This window comes from Molossus molossus, unplaced genomic scaffold, assembly GCF_014108415.1.
Source record: "Molossus molossus isolate mMolMol1 unplaced genomic scaffold, mMolMol1.p scaffold_m16_p_4, whole genome shotgun sequence".
NCBI classification, from domain to species: domain Eukaryota; kingdom Metazoa; phylum Chordata; class Mammalia; order Chiroptera; family Molossidae; genus Molossus; species Molossus molossus.
Window position 1 is genome coordinate 79,282,084 of NW_023425377.1, and position 19,116 is coordinate 79,301,199.

General features: G+C 50.6%; 1 protein-coding gene across 6 annotated transcripts in view; it reads right to left on the minus strand.

Annotated features, from left to right (window-relative positions):
- Positions 1-19,116, minus strand: part of NFIC (nuclear factor I C) — a 71,444-nt gene that overhangs the window by 26,247 nt on the left and 26,081 nt on the right. The gene's annotated exons all lie outside the window — the stretch shown is intronic.

A 19,116-nucleotide genomic window follows, 5' to 3' on the forward strand; every position in this document is an offset into this window, starting at 1 on the left:
CACCTGCTGCACCTGTCATACCCCAAAGCTGACAGTAATCGCTGTGTGACCTTAGGCAAGTCATTTGTCTATTTTGGGTTGCAGTTTTCTCTTTCAGATGGGTGTGAGCATCTCCCAGGCCTGACTGGGTTGCCAGGAGGTGACAAGAGAATAATGTACATGAAGCGCTTGGGCATACATAGTAATGTCCATCACATTATTATTATATTATTATTATTGTTATTTTTAAATCCCTAGCAGATATGGCACTTTATTGTTCCCATTTTATATGTTCACTTGAATCCTTAAGATAGCCACAAAGGTGGCATCATTAACTGTACCCAATTTATATGCAAGGAAAACAAGGTTAGAATGATGGAAAGGTCCCCACCCCATACACTTGTGCTGTTATGAGGGTCACAGTTGAACCCTGAACAATGTGGGGGTTAGGAGCACTGTTAAAAATGCTTGTATAATTTGATTTTCCAAAAACTTAGCTATTAGCTATTAGCTTTCTGTTGATCAGAAGCCTTACTGATAATGTAAACTGTCTAACACATATTTTGTATACTGTATTCTTATAATAAAGTAAGCCAGAGAACAGAAAAGTTACTCAAAAAAGCATAAGAAATTGCCCTGGCCAGTTTGGCTCAGTGGTTAGAGCATTGGACCACAGACCAAAGGGTCTCAGGTTCGATTCTGGTCAAGGGCACATATCTCAGGGAGGGAATCAGTGTGTCTCTCTCACATTGATGTTTCTCTCTCTCTCCCCCTCCCACTCTATCTGAAAATCAATGGAAAAATATCCTCGGGCAAGGATTTAAAAAAAAAAGCTGTCCTGGCTGGTTTGGCTCAGCAGTTAGAGTGTTGGCCTGTGAACCAGAGAAACCCGGGTTCGGTTCCTGCTAAGGGCACGTACCTTGGTTGCAGTTTGTCCCTGGCGCCTGTGCGGGTTGTGTGGGTGGCAGCCAGTCAATGTCTCTCTCTCACATTGATGTTTCTCTCTCTCTTCCTCCCTCTCTCTGAAGCTAAATGCAAAAATGTCCTCGGGTGAGAATAACAACAACAAAAAAGGCATAAGGAAGGAAAAATACATTTATAGTATTTATTGGAAAAAAACAACAATGCCTTGGCTGGTTTGGCTCAGCAGTTGGAGCGTCGGCCTGCGGTCCAGAGAGACCAGGGTTCAGTTCCCGCTAAGGGCGCATACCTCAGTTGCAGTTTGTCCCCGGCCCTGGTTGGGTCGTGCAGGTGGCAGCCACTCGATGTGTCCCTTTCACGTCAATGTTTCTCTCTCTCTCTCTCTCTTCCTCTCTCTCCCTCCCACTCTATCTGAACAACAACAACAACAAAAAAAACACGTATAAGTCGATCCACATCATTCAAACCCATGTTGTTCAAGGGTCAACTGCATTTCTTCATTTGTCTGGGCAGGCGGCCAGACATCTAACACACTGCGCGTGCGTGAGCCATCTGGCTTCTGGGATCAGATGCCTGAGTTCCCATCCGTCTGGGAGCCTCAGAGGAGGTGTGGTCCTGGGGAGGTCACTTCCCCTCTGGGGGCCTCTGTTCCCTCAGTGTTGTCATGGAGATAATAATAATGATGATACTTCCTAAAACAGTCACGAGCTCTTGCTGTTTGCCTGGCACTGTGCTAGTGGCTTTGCACACACTGTGTGTTGCACACCTACTGGTTGCCAAGATTGAGGGTGCCATGAACAGCACAGGAGCGAGCCTGTGCAAGGCCCTGTGCCTCAGTTTCTCATCCAGGAGCAGATGAGGGCAGCCCCTTCCTGACCTGGCTTTGCAGCTCAAGCCTTGGCTGACTGGGCTGGGCATGGCTGGGCAGCAGCTGAGGGGAGTGTGCCCGGCTGGGCCCTGAGCCCTGTGGCCACTCCCAGGTTGGGCAGCCAGCAGCCCCTCAGAGCCGGCCAGTCCCGCTTGGCCCTGTGGCTGGGCATGGGTGGCTACTCCACTGGGAAGTGCCCAGCCTGGGCAATCATCCGTCGGGCTCTGGGCCTCGGGCACAGGACCCTCTTCCGGAACTGGTGCCCACATGGACTCAGCAGGCAACAGTGCCCAGCTGGCACTCGGAAGTGGGAATGTTTCTTCAGCACCGCCTCTGTGCTTATGGCTATGGAACCAGGCAGACAAGTCTGTGGGCCTCAATGCAATACCTCATCTATCTCTGCACCTTATTCTCTTCATCTGTGAAATGGGCATAACCACAGCACCTCCCTCGAAGGCTGTTCATCAGGGAAAAGATGATAATGCATGCGATAAAGTGCCTGGAACAAAGTCTGGTGTGCAGTAAGTACTTTACCAAATAAAGGAGGACCCTTCTTACTATTACCAGCTCTGTTGTTTGTGCCTTGGTTGCTTTGTATCCATTAAAAGCGATTGCACTAGGCTGTGGCTGGCTCTAGTTGGAGCCCTTTTCTCATTGTTCATTCACTCTGTGACCACAGGCCAGCCACACCACTTCTCTGAACCTTAGTTTCCTTGTCTATAAAATGGGGAAGATAGCCCTTGCCAGTTTGGTTCAGTGGTTAGAGCATCAGTCTGCAGATTAAAGAGTCTCCAGTCTGATTCTGGTCAAGGGCACGTACCTCAGTTGTGGTTCGATCCTGGGCCCTGGTCAGGGTCATGCGGGAGGCAACCAACTGATGTGTGTCTCTCATATCAATATTTTTCTCTCTTCCCCTCCCTCCCTCCCACTCTATCTGAAAATCAACGGAAAAATATCCTCAGGTGAGGATTTAAAAAAAAAGGGAGAAGTCCTGGCCAGTTTGGCTCAGTGGTTAGAGCATTGGCTCTCGGACCAATTAGTCTCAGGTTTGATTCCGGTCAAGGGCACGTACCTCGGTTGCGGTTCATCCCCGGCCCTGGTCGGGTCATGCAGGAGGCAACCAATTGATGTGGCTCTATCACATCGATGTTTCTCTCTGTCTCTCTCTCTCCCTCCCTCCCACTCTATCTGATAATAAGTAGAAAAATATCCTCAGGCGAAAAATAAAATTTTTTTTTAAATGGGGAAGATGATAAACCCCACCTCCCAGGGTTTGTTGAGCTGCCTAGTTAGCTAATTATTAAGTGTAAAACAGTTGCCACCAAATTGCCAATCAATACATGGTAAGTTTGGGGCAGATTGTAAATGATACTGTGTACTATGTTTTTAATTTAATTTTTGTTTTTAATTGTTCATTGCTAGCAACTAGACATGCGATTGGTTTTTGTGTGTACCTTGTATTTTGCAACCTTGCTGAATTTACTTCTTAGTTCTAAGAGTTTTTTTTTGGATTCCTTGGGATTGTCTGCCCTGGCTGGTTGCTCAGTGGTTAGAGCATCGGCCTGAAGACTGAAGGGTCTCGGGTTCAATTCTTGGTCAAGGGCATGTGCCTGGGTTGCAGGTTCAATCCTTGGCCCCGGTCGGGGTCGTGAGAGAGGCAACCAATCGATGTGTCTCTCTCACGTTGATGTTTCTCTCCTCCTTCCTCCCTTCCACTCTGACTAAAAATCAATGGAAAAATATCCTCAGGTGACAATTAACAACAAAAATAGATTCCTTGGGATTTTTCTATGTAGACCATGATATCCTTTGCAAATAAAACAGGGACAGTTCTATTTCTTCCTTTCTGATCTGTATGCCTCTGACTTCCTTTTCTTGCCCTATTGCACTGGCCAGGATTTCCAGAGCAATGTTAAATAGAAGTAGGGAGATCAGGTGCCCTTGCCTTATTTCTGATTTTAGGGAATACATTTAATCTCTCACCCCCAAGTATGATTTTAGCTATGAGTTTCTGTAGATCCATTTATTTATTTATTTATTTAATCCTCACCTGAGGACATTTTTCCATTTTTTGTTCAGATAGAGTGGGAGGGAGAGAGAGGAAGAGAGAGAGAAAGAGAAACATCGACGTGAAAGGGACACATCAAGTGGCCGCCACCCGCACAATCCATCCAGGGCCAGGGACAAATTGCAACCGAGGTACATGCCCTTAGCGGGAACTGAACCCGGGTCTCTCCGGACTGCAGGTCGACACTCTAGCCACTGAGCCAAACCGGCCAGGGCTGTAGAACTCTTTATTGGGTTGAAGATCTTCCTTTTCCATAATCCTGGGAAATATTTTTTAATTTAAATAAGTAGTTTCTAAATAATATGATGCTATACTTTTATGCTACATCATTAAACATTTTTTTAACTTTAATTTTGATTGTGGTTAAATACGTAACATATAATTTACCATTTAACCATTTCTAAGTGTACAGCTCAGTGGCAGTATGCGCATTCACACTCTTGTGCAATCATTCCCACCATCCATCTCTAGAACTTCCTCATTTTCCCAAACTGAAACTCTGTCTCCATTAAACACTAACTCCCCATCCCCCTCGCTGGACCCCTGGCTCCCACCATCTACTTTCTGTCTCTATGAATCTGACTCCTCCAGAGACCACATAAAAATGGAATCACCCAGTATCTGTCCTTTTGTGTCTGGCTTATTTCACTGAGCATAATGTCCTCAGGTCCATTCATGTTGTAGTCTGTGTAAGAATTTCCCTCATTTTTACTATGCAATATTATTTTTAATCATCTCTAAAACCTCAAAATATTTTTTATCCACCTGCTGACCCCTTGCCTGTCAGTTGGCTCCTGAAAATTCTCCAGCTTCCATTGCTGTCTAGTATGGGAGCCACTAGCAACATGTGACTTTGCATTTAAATTAGATGAATTAATTGACCCCGGCTGGTGTGGCTCAGTGGTTGAACACTGACCCATGCACCAAGAGGTTGCCGGTTCGATTCCCAGTCAGGGCACATGCCCAGGTTGTGGGCCCGATCCCCAGTGGGGTGCATGCAGGAGGCGGCCAATCGATGTTCTCTTTCATCGATATTTCTCTCTCCCTCTCCCTCTCCTTTCCTCTCTCTCTAAAATCAATAAAGGAAAAACAATTTTTTAAAAAACTGTCCTCGCAATTTAAAAAAATTAGATGAATTGAAATTAAAATTTCAGGACATCAGTCGCACTGGTCACTTTTCAATACTCAACAACCATATGTGGCGGGTGGCGACCAAATTGGACAGTGCCGAACACTGCCATCGTCACCAAAAGTTCTACTGGGCTGAGCTGCTCTGGATGTCCCATGAAAAGTCAGGAGAAAAAAAAAAGACACAGATAATTCCTCCTTCTCCTATGTACTTAAGACATCCAGCCCTAAAATGGATCTTCTTTCAGTGTGAACAGATGTACCCACAGTAGGCAATGTCTAAAGGCTGGCTGATGTTCAATGCCCCAAGATGCCCCAGCCTCCAAGTGAGCAACTAACTTTCAGTTGCTGAGTTCTGTGTTAAGAGCTTCGTGGCCCCATCTGATTAAATCCACCCAACTGATGAGGGTGGTAAACTGAGGCCCAGCACAGAGTTTATTCCCAAAGCTGATATCAGTTAGAAATTGTCTGCCTAGCACAAAGGTTTTTAATTGGGGAGATTCTGCCCCTCAGTATGATGTCTGGGGAAATCGGTGCTTATCACAAATGGGGGTGCTCCTGGCATTGAGTGGGTGGGGCCAGGGATGCTGCTAAACAACCCACAGTGTCCAAGACAGCCCTCCACAGAGGGTGACCCGGCCCAAATTTCAGCAGTGCCAAGTGGAGACCCTGGTCCAAATCTATCCATTCTCAGAGGGGGCAAAAACTGGTTCTTAGAGGGGATAAAGGGGCTAAAGAATTTTGCTCTTTTTATGTATAAAACAAATATATGTATAGATATACACTATACACAAATAGGTATATAATATACCCATGATATTAAAATTTCACGGGGTGAAGTGATTAAGGAAAAAATGTCTAAAAAGGCTCTGTAGGGGGAGGCAATCATGGAAAAAAAGGGTCAAATACATTTTTAATGGGTTGTAAAAAGAGAAAAAGAATATGCGACAGAAACCGTATGTGACCTGCTAGGTCTAAAATATTTTCTATCTGGCCCTTTGTTGTGTGTTCTTAGGCAAGTTCTTTGACACGTATCAGCCACTTCTCTCCTTTGATCACTCAGTGCCTCCTGGGTACCAAACGCTTAGAGGGCACAGCAATGACCAAGGTGGACAAAAACCCCTGCCCTCGTGGCCCTGATGTCCTAATGAGGGGAGCAACAGGCAATGAGTAAGTACTCATACAAATCAGGAGGATAATTTCAGGCTTTGCCAAGTGCAAGGGAGGTCACACAACCCTGAGAGGTGAATGGCAGCCCCTGACGCATGAGGGGCTGAGACTGGCTCCTGGGAAGGTTGACAAGGTCACTCTTTTTCTTTTCTTTTTTAATCCTCACCTGAGGATATTTTTCCATTTATCTTCAGATGGGGGCGGGGGGGGACATCAATGTGAGAGAGACACCTCTACTGGCTGCCTCCCACATGACCCCAACCAGGGACAGGGACAAACCGCAACCGAGGTACGTGCTCTTGACCGGAATCGAACCTGACTCATTGGTCTGTGGGCTGACGCCCTAGCTGCTGAGCCAAACTGGCCAGGGCGGTCACTTTTTTTTCAGATGGTACATCCAATAGTTGATTAACACTTAGTAGTTATTCCTTTGATTATGTGAGGCTGCAAGTTTGCCTCCATTGACTCAGGAGAAACGTGATTATCATGCCCATATTCCAGACGGAGAAACTGATACACCCAATTCCCTACAGCAGTCCTTGACTAAGGCTCACAGCCCTGATTTACCCAGAGAGGGGAAGTAAGCTACCCAAGGTCACACAGCAAAGATATACTGGATACGCTGACCTGGTTTTATTTGCTCTCTCTTACAAACATAAAAATGAACAACTTATTGAATTTTAACACTGCTTGTTCATGAGTTTTCTCTTGACCTTGTCGACCCTACCCTGCACCCCAAATCCGTTTTCTGCAGTCAGCTCGTTCAGTTTGGCCCTTGGTGCTGCTCAGAACGTAGTCTCAATAGCAGGAGGAAAATGTGGACGGACACACTGTAAAAACTGAAGTAGGCCTGCGGAAGCCGGTGAACCAAAGTTCATGCTGTCAGCAGCTGAGCTGGGGAATTCCTACAAGGGTGCCCAGAGATGTGAATACACATTACTGAGCATGGGGTTCCATGGCCAAAAGGCATCACTGTGGAGTTCCCAGGGCAAGTGTGGGACTTTCAGAGCCTATAAAATGCACTGGGGTCTTAAAGAAGAGGCGGCAGATCCCAAACTCATCTGAACTTGGGCATCTTCTGGAAGCTATAGCCATGCCCCAAAACCTGGGTTTGCATCACAGCTCTGGCACAGCCTGGTGTGGGACCTTGGACTACTTGTGTCTCTCTCCCCTCCAAGCCTCGGTTTTCCTCATCTGTAAAGTGGGCATTCTCAATTGTTCCCTGACTTATGGGTTTAAGGCGTTTAGAGCTCAGGATTGGGAGGGACCAATCACAAATAAGGGGATAAAAACTGTTTCAGTGACAGCATTTTGCCAAACTCAGAAGTTAAATGAATTTTGTTCCTCCTCTGCCCACAGCCTTCCAGGGCTCCTACCTACCTCAGGGTAAGAGCCCAAGTCCTCCCTGTGGCCAGCAAGGCCCTGCATCACTTGCCCTCATGCCCTCCCTGCCCTCTCCTCTCCCCTCTCTCCCTCTTGTTCACTCTGCTCGTCACACAGGCCTCCTTGCTGTTCCTCCAAAATGCTCGGCTCAGTCCTGCCAGAGGACCTTTGCACAGGCTGTTCTCTCTGCGTGGAATATGGTACTGTTCCCTTGGTATCTACATGGCTCACATTCTCCCTTCATTCCAGAGCCTTCCTCAAAGATCTCCTCAGAGAGACACACGAGGCTCTTTAGCACCATGCATGAAGCACAGCTAACCACACTCATGCTAGTATAAGTGAGAGTCTAACCCTCAACAGGAGCTGTATTTCAAGTGACACCCTTGTTTGGCTGGTGACCAGTTCTTTACTTCCCAGGCCCATGAGGGTGTTCATGTGCAGCTGGAATGTCACCATCCCCTGTAGCCTTTTGCTCAAATAAACACATGATCATGGCGACAATAGAAATGTAACCTGGATCCTGTTGACGGAGTGTACAAACTGTTCTTTCCTGTCTGTGGCCATGAGCCCAAATTTGGTCTGTCCCAGCCCATGACAAAGACTCTGCCCTGGCCTCTGGTGCTGCCCTTCCTGCCCTGGAGCACCCACTGCCTTTGCACCTTACAACCCCTTTCATCCTGGTGGCTCAATCTTCCACTGTTCATAACTGGGAGCCAATGTGCCACCCAGAATTAATGTCACAGATGTTTACTGACCACCTACTACTTGCCAGGCATTGGGGAAATAGCAGAGAGCCAAGGGAGGAGAGACAGACAGGAAAAGAACAAACAGGAGAAAGCAGAGATAATTTCACATGGTTCTAAGTTCCACAAAGGCAATGAAACTGAGTGAGGGGACAGAGTGGCTCTGGGGATGACTTTCAAAATAGAAGTCAGGCAGAACCTCTGTGAGGAGGTAACATTAGTGCTGAGGACTTAGGAATGGAAAGCAGCCAGCCATAGGGAGAGCTGGGGCAGATGGTGCAGCAAGTGCAAAGGTCCTGGGGCAGGAATAAACATGGGATGTTTGAAGAACAGACAGACCATGTGGCTCAAACATGGTGAGCAAAGAAGATCAAAGGGGAGAGAAATTGGACCACTCAGGGCCATGTGGGTTGCAGTGAGAAGCTTGGGTGTTATTCTCAAGCACAATGAGGAGTGATATGACTTGATCTGTTATATTTTTAAATGTCTGACTATGAGGATGTGGAGAAAGTAGAACCCTCATGTACCATTGATGGGTATGTAAAATGGTACAGCCACTGTGGAAAACAGCTTGAAGATTGCTCAAAGAGTTAAACACAGAACCCTACTCGGGTAGCTCAGTTGTTTAGAGCCTTGTCCTGATACGCCAAGGTTGTGGGTTTGATCCCCAGTTACAGCACACACAAGAATCAACCGATGAGCCCTGGCCAGTTTGGCTCAGTGGTTAAAGTGCTGGCCCATGAACCAATGAGTACCAAGTTCGATTCTGGCCAAGGGCACATACCTTTGTTTTTGTTTTTATCCTCACCTGAGGACATTTTTCCATATTTTGTTCAGATAGAGTGGGAGGGAGAGAGAGGAAGAGAGAGAGAAACATTGACATGAAAGAGACATATCGAGTGGCTACCACCCGCACGACCAACTAGGGCCGGGGACAAACTGCAACTGAGGTACGCGCCCTTAGCAGGAACCGAACCCGGGTCTCTCTGGACCGCTGAGCCAAACTGGCCAGAGTGGCACATACCTTTGTTGTGGTTCATCCCCGGCCCTGGCTGGGGTTGTGTGGGAGGCAACCACTTGATGTCTCTCTCTCAGCATCAATGTTTCTCTCTCTCTCTTTTCCTCCCTACCTTCTTTCCACCCTTCCTCCCTCCCTCCCTTCCTCCCTCCCTCCCTCCTGCTCTATCTGAAGATAAAAGGAAAAATATCCTCGGGTGAGAATTAAAAAAAAAGAATCAACCAATGAATGCACAAATAAGTGGAATAACAAAACAAAGTTTCTCTCTCAAAAAAAAAAGTTAGACACAGAATTTTCCTATGACCCAACTATTCCACACCCACGTACATACCCCAAAGAACTGAAAGCAGGGACTCAAACAGATATTTGTATACCTATGTGTTCATAGCAATATTATTCATAACCAAAAGGTGGAAACAACCTGGTCAGTGAGGCTCAGTGGATTGAGCGTCATCACATGAACTGACAGCTCCCAGTTCAATTCCCAGTTGGGGCACATGCCTGGGTTGTGGGCTCCATCCCCTGTGGTGGGTGTGCAGGAGGCATCCGATCAATGTGTCTCTATCACATCGATGTTTCTCTCTCTCTAAAAAATAATAAAAAAAATTCAAAAGGTGGAAACAACCCAAGTGTCCATCGATGAATGAGTGGATAAACACAATGTGGTCCATCCAGACAATGGAATATTATTCAGCCTTAAAAACGAAGGACATTCTGACACCTGCTACAAGGTGGATGAACCTTGAGGACATTAGGCTCGGTGACACAAGCCAGACACAAAAGGACAAATATTTTGTGATTCTACTCATAGGAGGTCCCTAGGAGTCAGATCCATAAAGACAAAAAGTAGATGGTGGGTGCCAGGGGCTGCAGAGAGGGATGAGGAGTTAGTTAGTGCTTAATGGGGACAGAATTTCAGTTTGGGAAAATGACAAAGTTCTGAGAATGTATGGTGGGGATGGTTGCACAACAATGTGAATGTGCTCAACGTCACTGAACTGTACACTGAAAAGTGGTTAAGCTGGTGAATTTTATGTTATATTTTACTGAAACACACATACACACACACTCAAACACACAGAGTCTCTGGCTGTTGAGTAAATTCTGGACTCGGGTGCTGGGAGGGCATGGAGGAGGCGTGGGTAGGCGTCCCTGGCTGGTATAACAACCTGGCCCAGGGTGATGGCCTGGGGATGGACGGAGGAGTCATATTTATTTAATCTTTGGGATGTAGAAAGTACAGGACTTGCTGAAACCATAATTACACTTATTTGAAAAGCTAGCAGGATACAGGAGAGCCTAGCATTCCCACTAGGGCCCAGTGGCTTGTCTGCTGGACCAGCATCAGCTGCCACGGTGAGCTCACCTGGTTTATTTTCCAACCTTAGCAGCCTTCCAAATGTAGCTGGCTTTGCTGGGCTGCCACGTCTGCCTCCTAACACCAGCCAGCTAGAGAGAGAACCAAAGCCAGGCCCTGGAATTCCCAGCTCCCGGTATCACTAGCCATTTTTAAACATTAGTCAGCTAGGTTCAATTTTCTTTGTCCTGGAAGGCCATGCTGTACACGTGACCCTGGCCTTCATTCCCCCTACCATGCTCCTCCCAGGCATCTTCTCTGCCCCTCTTCCTCTCAGGCAAACTCTAGCCACCTTTTCCAGCCCACTTTAACATCTTTTCTGGAATACCCTCCCCTGGCACCTTGTCCAAACCTTTGTCCTAGCCCCTATCACACTGGAATGAATCTGGGTCTATAATTATATGAAAGTCCAAACCCCTCCCCATGGCTCACAAGGCCCTGCATGACCTACCCCTGCCCCCTCCATGCCCTTACTTCCTCCCTCTCGCCCCCTTAACTCTGCTCCAGCAACATGGGCCTCCTCACTGTTTCTCTAACATGCCAGGCACAATCCTGCCCCAGGGCCTTTGCATGTGCTGTTTCCTCTGCTGGGAATGCCTTTCCTGCAAATGCTTGCCTGGCTTACTCCCTCACTCATTCAAGTGTCTTCTCAAATGTGGTTTATGTGTCCAGAGGACCAAGCACTGGATCTGACGAGATGTTGGGCAAGTTCAGCAAGTTACTTGGTGTCCCTCCCAAGAAATGTGACAACAGATTCTGTGTACGTGCAGTTATGTTACAAACTGCCTGGTGTCCTGAGCCTCCACTCCCTTTGACCCTAGTGTCTGTGCAAACCCAAGCATACGGGGAAACTGTGATTCTTTCATTCAACACATGTGCTGAGTGCCTATTGCTACCAGGCCCTGTCCTAGGCTCTGGGAGCACAGCAATGAACAAAGCAGACACTGAGTCCTGCCCCGGGAGGTTCACAGTCATGGGTTTCTTCCCACCCCCGAGGAGGGCCAGGGGTTGAGCCACAGCACGAGGGCCTTGGACTAGACTGAACTTGGACTTCCCTGGTAGCGTGGCAGGAGGACCAGACCAAAATTGCCCTGAGCTTCAAGGAATTTCCTGGAGATAGTCCATCCGGCCCCTGTAGGCTGCACAGCACTGGCCCCGAAGGAACCGGCTGGAAGTGTCCCGGGGGGGTGTGACCTCAGAAGGAGCCCGCTCCCTCCCTGTGCCTGACTGTCTTCCTACAGAGGATCTCAACCCCCGCCCGCCCTTCTCCAGGGGCTGTTTGGACAAATCAAAGGAAAAAAGCCAGATGCTAGACGTTCATGGCACCAATCCGCCCCCAGGGAGTGGTCTGGGAAATCTGGACAAGAAGTGGTGAACCCGAGAGGCAAAAGGCCATGGCCGGGGAGACCTCCTGGACACCAGCCTCCACCAGGGCCTCCCCCGCCTGTCCTTCCTGACCCGCTAGTTCCTCGAGTCTGGACCACACTTTCCATCTCCCTCTCCCCCGCCTCTGGCCGCCTGGGCCCGAGCCAACCTGCTTCGGAATCACTTTCAAAGAAAAGTTTCTTTTTTCTTCCCACCGGCCAGCTCTCACCCCGCCTGCTCCATGGCCTGGCTGCGGTCCCCGCCGGGCGCTCGTGGACGGCGCTGACCGGCGGGTCAGGGCCATGGCCGTCCACAGCCCCAGCGTCCGGGCCGGGCCTGGGCCGGGCCAACTGGAGGCTGCGGGCTGCACTGGGGCCCCGGGGCTCCGGGGGCTTTGCGCTGGCTGGCTGGGGATGTCCGGCCTGAAGAGCCGCTGGGTAGGCCCCTGCCGACCGCAGGGCCCACTCGGAGGCCTGCAGGCACGGACTCGCCCCATCCCAGGACGCTTTTGGCAGCCACACCACCTTATGACATCACCGCTCGGCGGCCATTTTCTCCACTCTCCCTCCCGGCTTCCAGATGCTTCTCGGCCCGGCGGCCATTTTGTGCGCAGGGGGAGTGGCTGGCACGGCCTGGAGCAGGCCCACCTCCGGGTGGGGAGCGTGGGGGCCTCCCTGCCTGCGCCCAGGCTGCCCTGCCTCCCCCCCTCAGCCTCCTCTGCGGCCTCCGAGGGGTTAAAACGTGGGTGCCAGCAGGGCGGCCGTGCCAGCAGCCCGGGGGCGCATGCCCGCTGCCAGCCGGCCGGCACCCTGCACAGGTCTGCAGCCCCGCAGCCCCCATCACTGCCACTCGCGCAAACCTGACTCTCCGGGTGGCACCAAGGATGTGAACAACAAGGTTAAAAATATCCACCCGCGCACCCTCGCCCCCCCTCCAATGTCAAATGTGTCAACACCCCCCGGGAGGGGGGGCTGCCTTAAAATAACTCGCTGTTTACATTTGGAGCAAATTCTTGGCTTCCCTGGCAGCCACGCCGAGGCCTCCTCCCGCCTCCCTGGCAGGCCCGCCGGTTCGGCAGCTGCTGACGGGGGAGCCGGGCGGGCCTGGGGGACTCCGGGAGCCACATGTGCCCGCGGCTGCACACACATGTGCGGCCCACAGGCGGCCCGGCCGCCCGGAAGCCATTTGTGGCCTCGGTGGACGGAGCGGGCGGAAGTGCCAGAGAACAAACACCCTCTGCCAAGTACGGGCTGGGTGGGGTGGCCCAGCGGGCAGGGGCGGGGGCACCTCCCCGCTGCCCCTTCCTTCTGATGTTTGTGGGCCCGTCCCTGACCCAGCGGCCCCAGGGGAGGTGGGCGGCCGGAGCTCGGCAGCCGGGTCGGGGAGGCAGGCCCCGAGGAGGGCTCCAGGGGCAGGGCGTCAGCTCTGTGCTGTGTGGCTGCAGGCAAGCCCTGCCCCTCTCTGGGCCTGGCACTGGCGTGGAGTCAGGAGCAATCCCGTCCCAGTTTTGCTTGAGGAAAGGGGGAACAGATACACTGTTGAACTGCACACACACAAGACTGCTGGATGCTTCATTTCACAGAGGGGGACATGAGGCTCAGGGACCAAGACGCTTACCCCAGGTCACACAGGCAGTGTGTGGACAAGTGAGTTGGAGCCCAGCGGCTGTGGTTCCAGTGCCCACACTTTTTTTTTAAATCCTCACCCAAGGATATTTCTCTATTGATCTTCAGATAGAGTGGGAGGGAGGGAGGGAGAGAAACACTGACAGGAGAGACACATCAACTGGTTGTCTCCTGCACAACCCCAACCAGGGCCAGGAACTAACCGCAACCAAGGTATATGCCCTTGACTGGAATAGAACTCGACTCAGTGGTCTGCAGGCAGATGCTCTACCCACTGAGCCAAACCAGCCAGGACGCCAGTGCCCACATTTTTAACCTGCTGCCTCAAATGCAAGAGAAGGTTGGACTGTAGAGGGCCCAAACCTGAAGGGAGGGGCGTAGTGGGAGACAACCCCCAACCATGGCCTGTCTTCCTGGAGTCTGACATAGAGTTCGTGCTCAATAATAAATGCTTGCATATTGCCAGCACTTAACAGACGCTTGAAGACAAGTGAGTGTGATTATTTCAGCAGAGCCTGTCATACAGTAGGCACCCAACACATGTTCACTGATAGAGTAATAGGGATCATCCTGGTATGGCCTGGCATACAGTATGAGCAAAATAAATGCTTGTCAGACAAAGGAATCCAAGGAACATTGGAAAAATTGGGGGATATTCAGAGGGAAACACCAGGTTTGGGGGGGATGTAGACTCCAACTAATGGTTACATAAAGGATTTCTGACAACAGGCCCAGAACAGGATGTGAAATGTAACCCAAGCATTGCCCATCTCTGTCCTCTTGGTCCTTTGAGAATCAGCAGAAATCCTCTTTTGAGAAGCCCAACCAATTGCTCTAGGTCCTAGATATCAAAGGAAAAGACCTGTGGCAGAAGGAGCCCAAGGAGGTAACAGGAACCTGGCCTGGGGAACAAGGAGGACTTCCTGGAGGAGAGGACATTGAGTTGGGGCATTGATGTATAAGTAGGAGTTTGCCAGACACAGAATGGGCTTGTGGGGAGAGAGACTAGTGTATGAAAATAATAGTAATAATCACTTTCTTTTATTGAGTGTTTATATGCCAGGAGCTACACAATCTCAGGAGCTATATACAGACCTATAGCAGGGCAAATGAAGGCCTGGAGAAGCTAAGCAATTGATCTGGGTGCATGCAGAGAGACAGATGCACTGCTTGCTGCATTGCTAAATGTGTCTGGGTCTGACAGGGACTGGGCAGGTGCACAAAGGCTGTGCAGCAAAGATCTGAGGTGGGACAGACTGTCCAGCTCCAGCCCTCTACTGGACAAGTGAGACCAGGCCTGCTTCCCCAGAGGCAGGAGGGGCCGCAGTTCCTGTGCCGAAGGGCTTGCTTACAGACGGAGACCAGTTAACCTGGAAGCCCTCGGGAATCTTACTTTCTCCTCCTCTGCCAACTCCAAAGGCAAACTGGGAGGTGGTCTCTCCCAAATGTCTCCCCAGTACCCCAGGAGGATGGTGTATAGGCAGAACTGCAGGCTGGGCAGATAAGTCCTTACAGCTTCTTTCCAAGTGTCCAGGGATTCCTGCATGACCCCAGCCATGAGCCCATTTTATGAATTTGGAAACTGTGGCACAATGAACAGCTTGGAGCCAGGCCATCTGTTCCAGGGGCTGATTCTTGTTCCTGTTGTGTAAGAACCATGTGGCAAGGCTGCTCATGGCCTCCCTTTCTCCCTGATTGGCTGTATGACTCCAGGCCAGTCTCTGGCTCTCTCTGGGTCTCAGTTTCTCCAGCTGTCACACGGGGCTGAGACGGCAAAACATCAGTCTAGACAGCTTTCTGAGCAGGAATTTGACCCAGCACCATGGGAGTTCTGTAGCTGTGGTCTCCATTTTACAGGAACAAAACAGGGGCTCAAAGAGGGGAAGTCAGTCACCCGGTGGCCCGTCTCAGTGAGTACTGTGGGTTCTTACTTATATGCCTCCCATGCCATGGACTTCATTCCCCCCAGCCTCCTCCCTTATTGCTGCCAATCACTGAATTGGCACCTACTGTTTGCTAGAAGATCACTGTACCCGCTGAACAATGAACAGACAATCACTCCCACTTCACAGAGGGGGAAACAGGCGCAGGGTCGGGTAGCAGCTGGCCCAAGTTCACCTGGCAAGCTTGGGAATAAAAATGGGAAAAATAGTGCCTGTACAGGTGAAAACCTAGCTTAAGGCTGGGCAGCTGGCAGTTTCCCACCCTGCCTGCCCAGAGTCCCGCGGGCCACCTGGGCACCAGAGCCACATCCCAACTTGCCTGCTAACAACGTTCTGATTCCAGGAGTGTCCCTGGGTGTGTCTGGGGTGCCGTGCCCTTGTTTTGGCCCTTCCTTCCTTGCATATTCCCAGGCAGGTGCTGCTACAGGCAGGAGGCGGAGGGCAAGATGGAGGAGGGCCAATGCCAGCCTAGGAGTTGTGGTGTTCTAGTGACTACCTTGCACTCTCCCACTAGGACCAGGCTGACAATAGCCAACGGATTCTCATACCTCTAGAATCTACCTCTGCCTGGCAGACCCCCATTATCACTGGCCTGAATCAGTGCAGGGGCCTCAGCCTGTGTCTTTGAACTCCCATCCTTGCCTCCCAGAGTCTGTCCTTACTGCTGTGGCCACAGGGTACCTGTGAGCCCCTGAGTTAGGTCCAGTCCCTCCTCTGTCCACAGCCCTCCAGGGTGCCCACTTCCCTCCAGATAAGAGCCCAAGTCCTCCCTGGCCCCATTACTCCTCTGCCCTCACATAATCCCCCACCCCCCACCCCCGTTCACTCTGCTCCAGTCACATGGACTTCCTTACCATTCCTCCAATATGACAAGCTGGGTCCTACTCTAGGGCCTTTGCATGGGCTGTGCCCTCTGCCTGTTATGCCCTTCCCTAGTTCTTCACACATCTGGTTCCTCCTCAACCCTCAAGTCTCAGCTCAAATGTCAAGTCCACAGACAGACCTCCCCCAAATAGGCCATCACTCTCTATTCCCTTGCCTTCCTTTATATTTCTTCATAACCCTTATCATGAACTGACATTAGTTTCTTATTCTTTGTTTATTCCTTGCTCTTTGTCCGTTTCCCCCAACAGACTGTGAGCCCCATGAGGGCTGGGTTTTTGTCTGTGGTGTTCCCTGTGGTGTCCCCAGGACCTAGAAAAGTGCCTGGCACGGTAAGTGCTTAATAAATATTTATTGACAACAGAGTAGTTCTACTGGCTGAGCACTGAGCATGTGTGCACAACGCTGTCCTAACCCTTTTGCGTGGTTTCACTCATGTCTCCTTCAGCATCCCCATGACGCAGAAATATTTTACAGATGGGGAAACTGAGGTCCAGAGAGAGATGCCACTTGCCTGAGGTTACATGGTGAGTAAGTGGCAGGGGCAAGGCCCTCATTATGCCCCACTGCCTTTCTTCCCTGATGTTCCCCATTGCCCAGATAGGGAAACTGAGGCTCGGGGAGAGAAGGGATTAACTGAGTAGCAGAAGAGTAGGCCAAGCCAGGACTTGGTGCCCTACTCGACTGACCCACTGCTAGTGGGAAAAAATAGTGTGACAATAAACAACATCTATGTCAATAATAATAATGATGACAATGATGGCATTGATGAGCACAGAATTGGCACGGGTTTATAAGGCTACCCTCTGTGGGTTCATACAGGGCCCTTAAGGAGAGACTCAGGGCACTCAGGTCCCTTTAAGAGCCTCCCCTTCCCCAGCTGGGCTCTGGCCCGCCTTCCTTTATGTAAGCAGGCCAGCTGCCCTTGCATAACCTGATTACATAAGAAAGCAGGGAACAGGCTTGTCCATCCGGCAGCAACCTGTCCCAGCAACCTGTCCCAGGCTGTCTGTGGGGCTGGCCTAAGGCACAAGGAGAGATGTGACCACACAGAGTGGCCACTAGGTGCGGCTCCGGCCTGGGGGATGTCCTGACTCCCAAACACAGCACCCTCTGGACAGGAGAAAGTGAAAGGCTTCTAGTGTGCAAGTAGACAGGGGCTATTCCCATTGCTCTGAAGGTGAAACTGAGGTCCAGAGAGGGCAAGTGAGCAATCTGGAGCTGCACAGCCCAGAATGGAGGGTGGAGGTGGCAGAGCTGGGGTGAAATCTGGGCTTTGTAGTCTCAGCCTGAGCTTTAATCTCTTAGTTCCTCCCTCTAACACAGGGCTGCAAATAGGACCTTTCTCAGCAAGGCCTGGTGTGCAATAGGTGCTCAATTAATGAAACCTGAAACTTGGTGCTGGGCCCTGCTCTAATGCCTTTTTAATTCTATTAACTGGCTTAATCCTTGCTGATTGAACACATTCTTCATTTGAGGAAACTGAGGCACAGAGAAAAGGGAAGTGAATGCTCTGTCCAAGGGCAGGCGAATGCCCACTCACAAGATGCCTAGGCAGCAGGTGCTGTATAATTGCACAGTGGGTACAGGGAGAATGCTGACTGTGTACCAAATCCTGACCTTGATACTATTCCATATGCCCACAAAACCCTGGGAGTGGGGCTCAAGGAGCCCCAGACACGGATGAGGAAACCAAGGCACAGAGGGTAAAAGGGTTATATCCATGGTCAAACCCAAGCCCTACCGTGCGTGCACTGTCTTCTTCCCCAGTCAGGCCTCCCTAGCCTGAGCACATGGGGTTGTGGTAGCTGGCTTTGGTGCCCTCCCACATTGTACATCAGTTCTTCCATCTTTGGGAGGGGTGGGGCTTAAGAGTGGAGGCGGTCCCTCTCCTCCCTCTTCTCTCTGGATACTGGCTCTTTAAGGCAGCAGGCTGCCAGGGCTTGTCCCGGGGTGACCCCAAAGGGCGGGTGTGGTCAGGAACAAGGGGCCCATTCAGCTGCTGCTGCTGCCTCCGGGCAGCCCACAGGCTGGGCTGGGGTGGGAGGCTGGGAGGAGACTGACAAAGACAGGGAGAGACTAGGGTGCACAGAGCAAAGAAAGGGATTAAGAGAGAAACAGAGACAGAGAGACCCAGAGACAAAGAGACAGAAAGGGAGACAGCTGGCTTAGGCTGCACCTCTGTCTCTCTGGTTTCCCCAGGTTGAGGGTTTGAGGCTCATCCAACTCCCTAGTTAGGTTGCGGCCCCCAAAGATTCTCCTTGTCCAGCTGAACTCTAGGCCCAAAAGGGGTCTCCTGGGACATCCAGGGAAGGTCTCTGAGGCACCCCAAACAGCCCCTTTCTGGGGAAATGTTGTGGGCCCTCAGAGACACCAGCTTTGCCTCTCGGCCTCAATTTCCCTGTTAAATGCAGTTCATAATAATCCCTACCTCAGTGGAATTAAGGTGAAATAAAATGGTGCTAATAATTCCTAACATTTACTGGGGGGTTAACTAGGTAAGCCCTCAATATGCCTGCAGTTCCCCTGTAAGCACCCCAGCACTCAAAACACACAGGCAGACAACCCCTTACTCCCACCAGATGTCACCATCACCCATTACAGCTGCTGCCTTCAACTGAGGACCTGCTACTAAGCAGCCCTGGCTCCACAACAGCCTCTGGAAA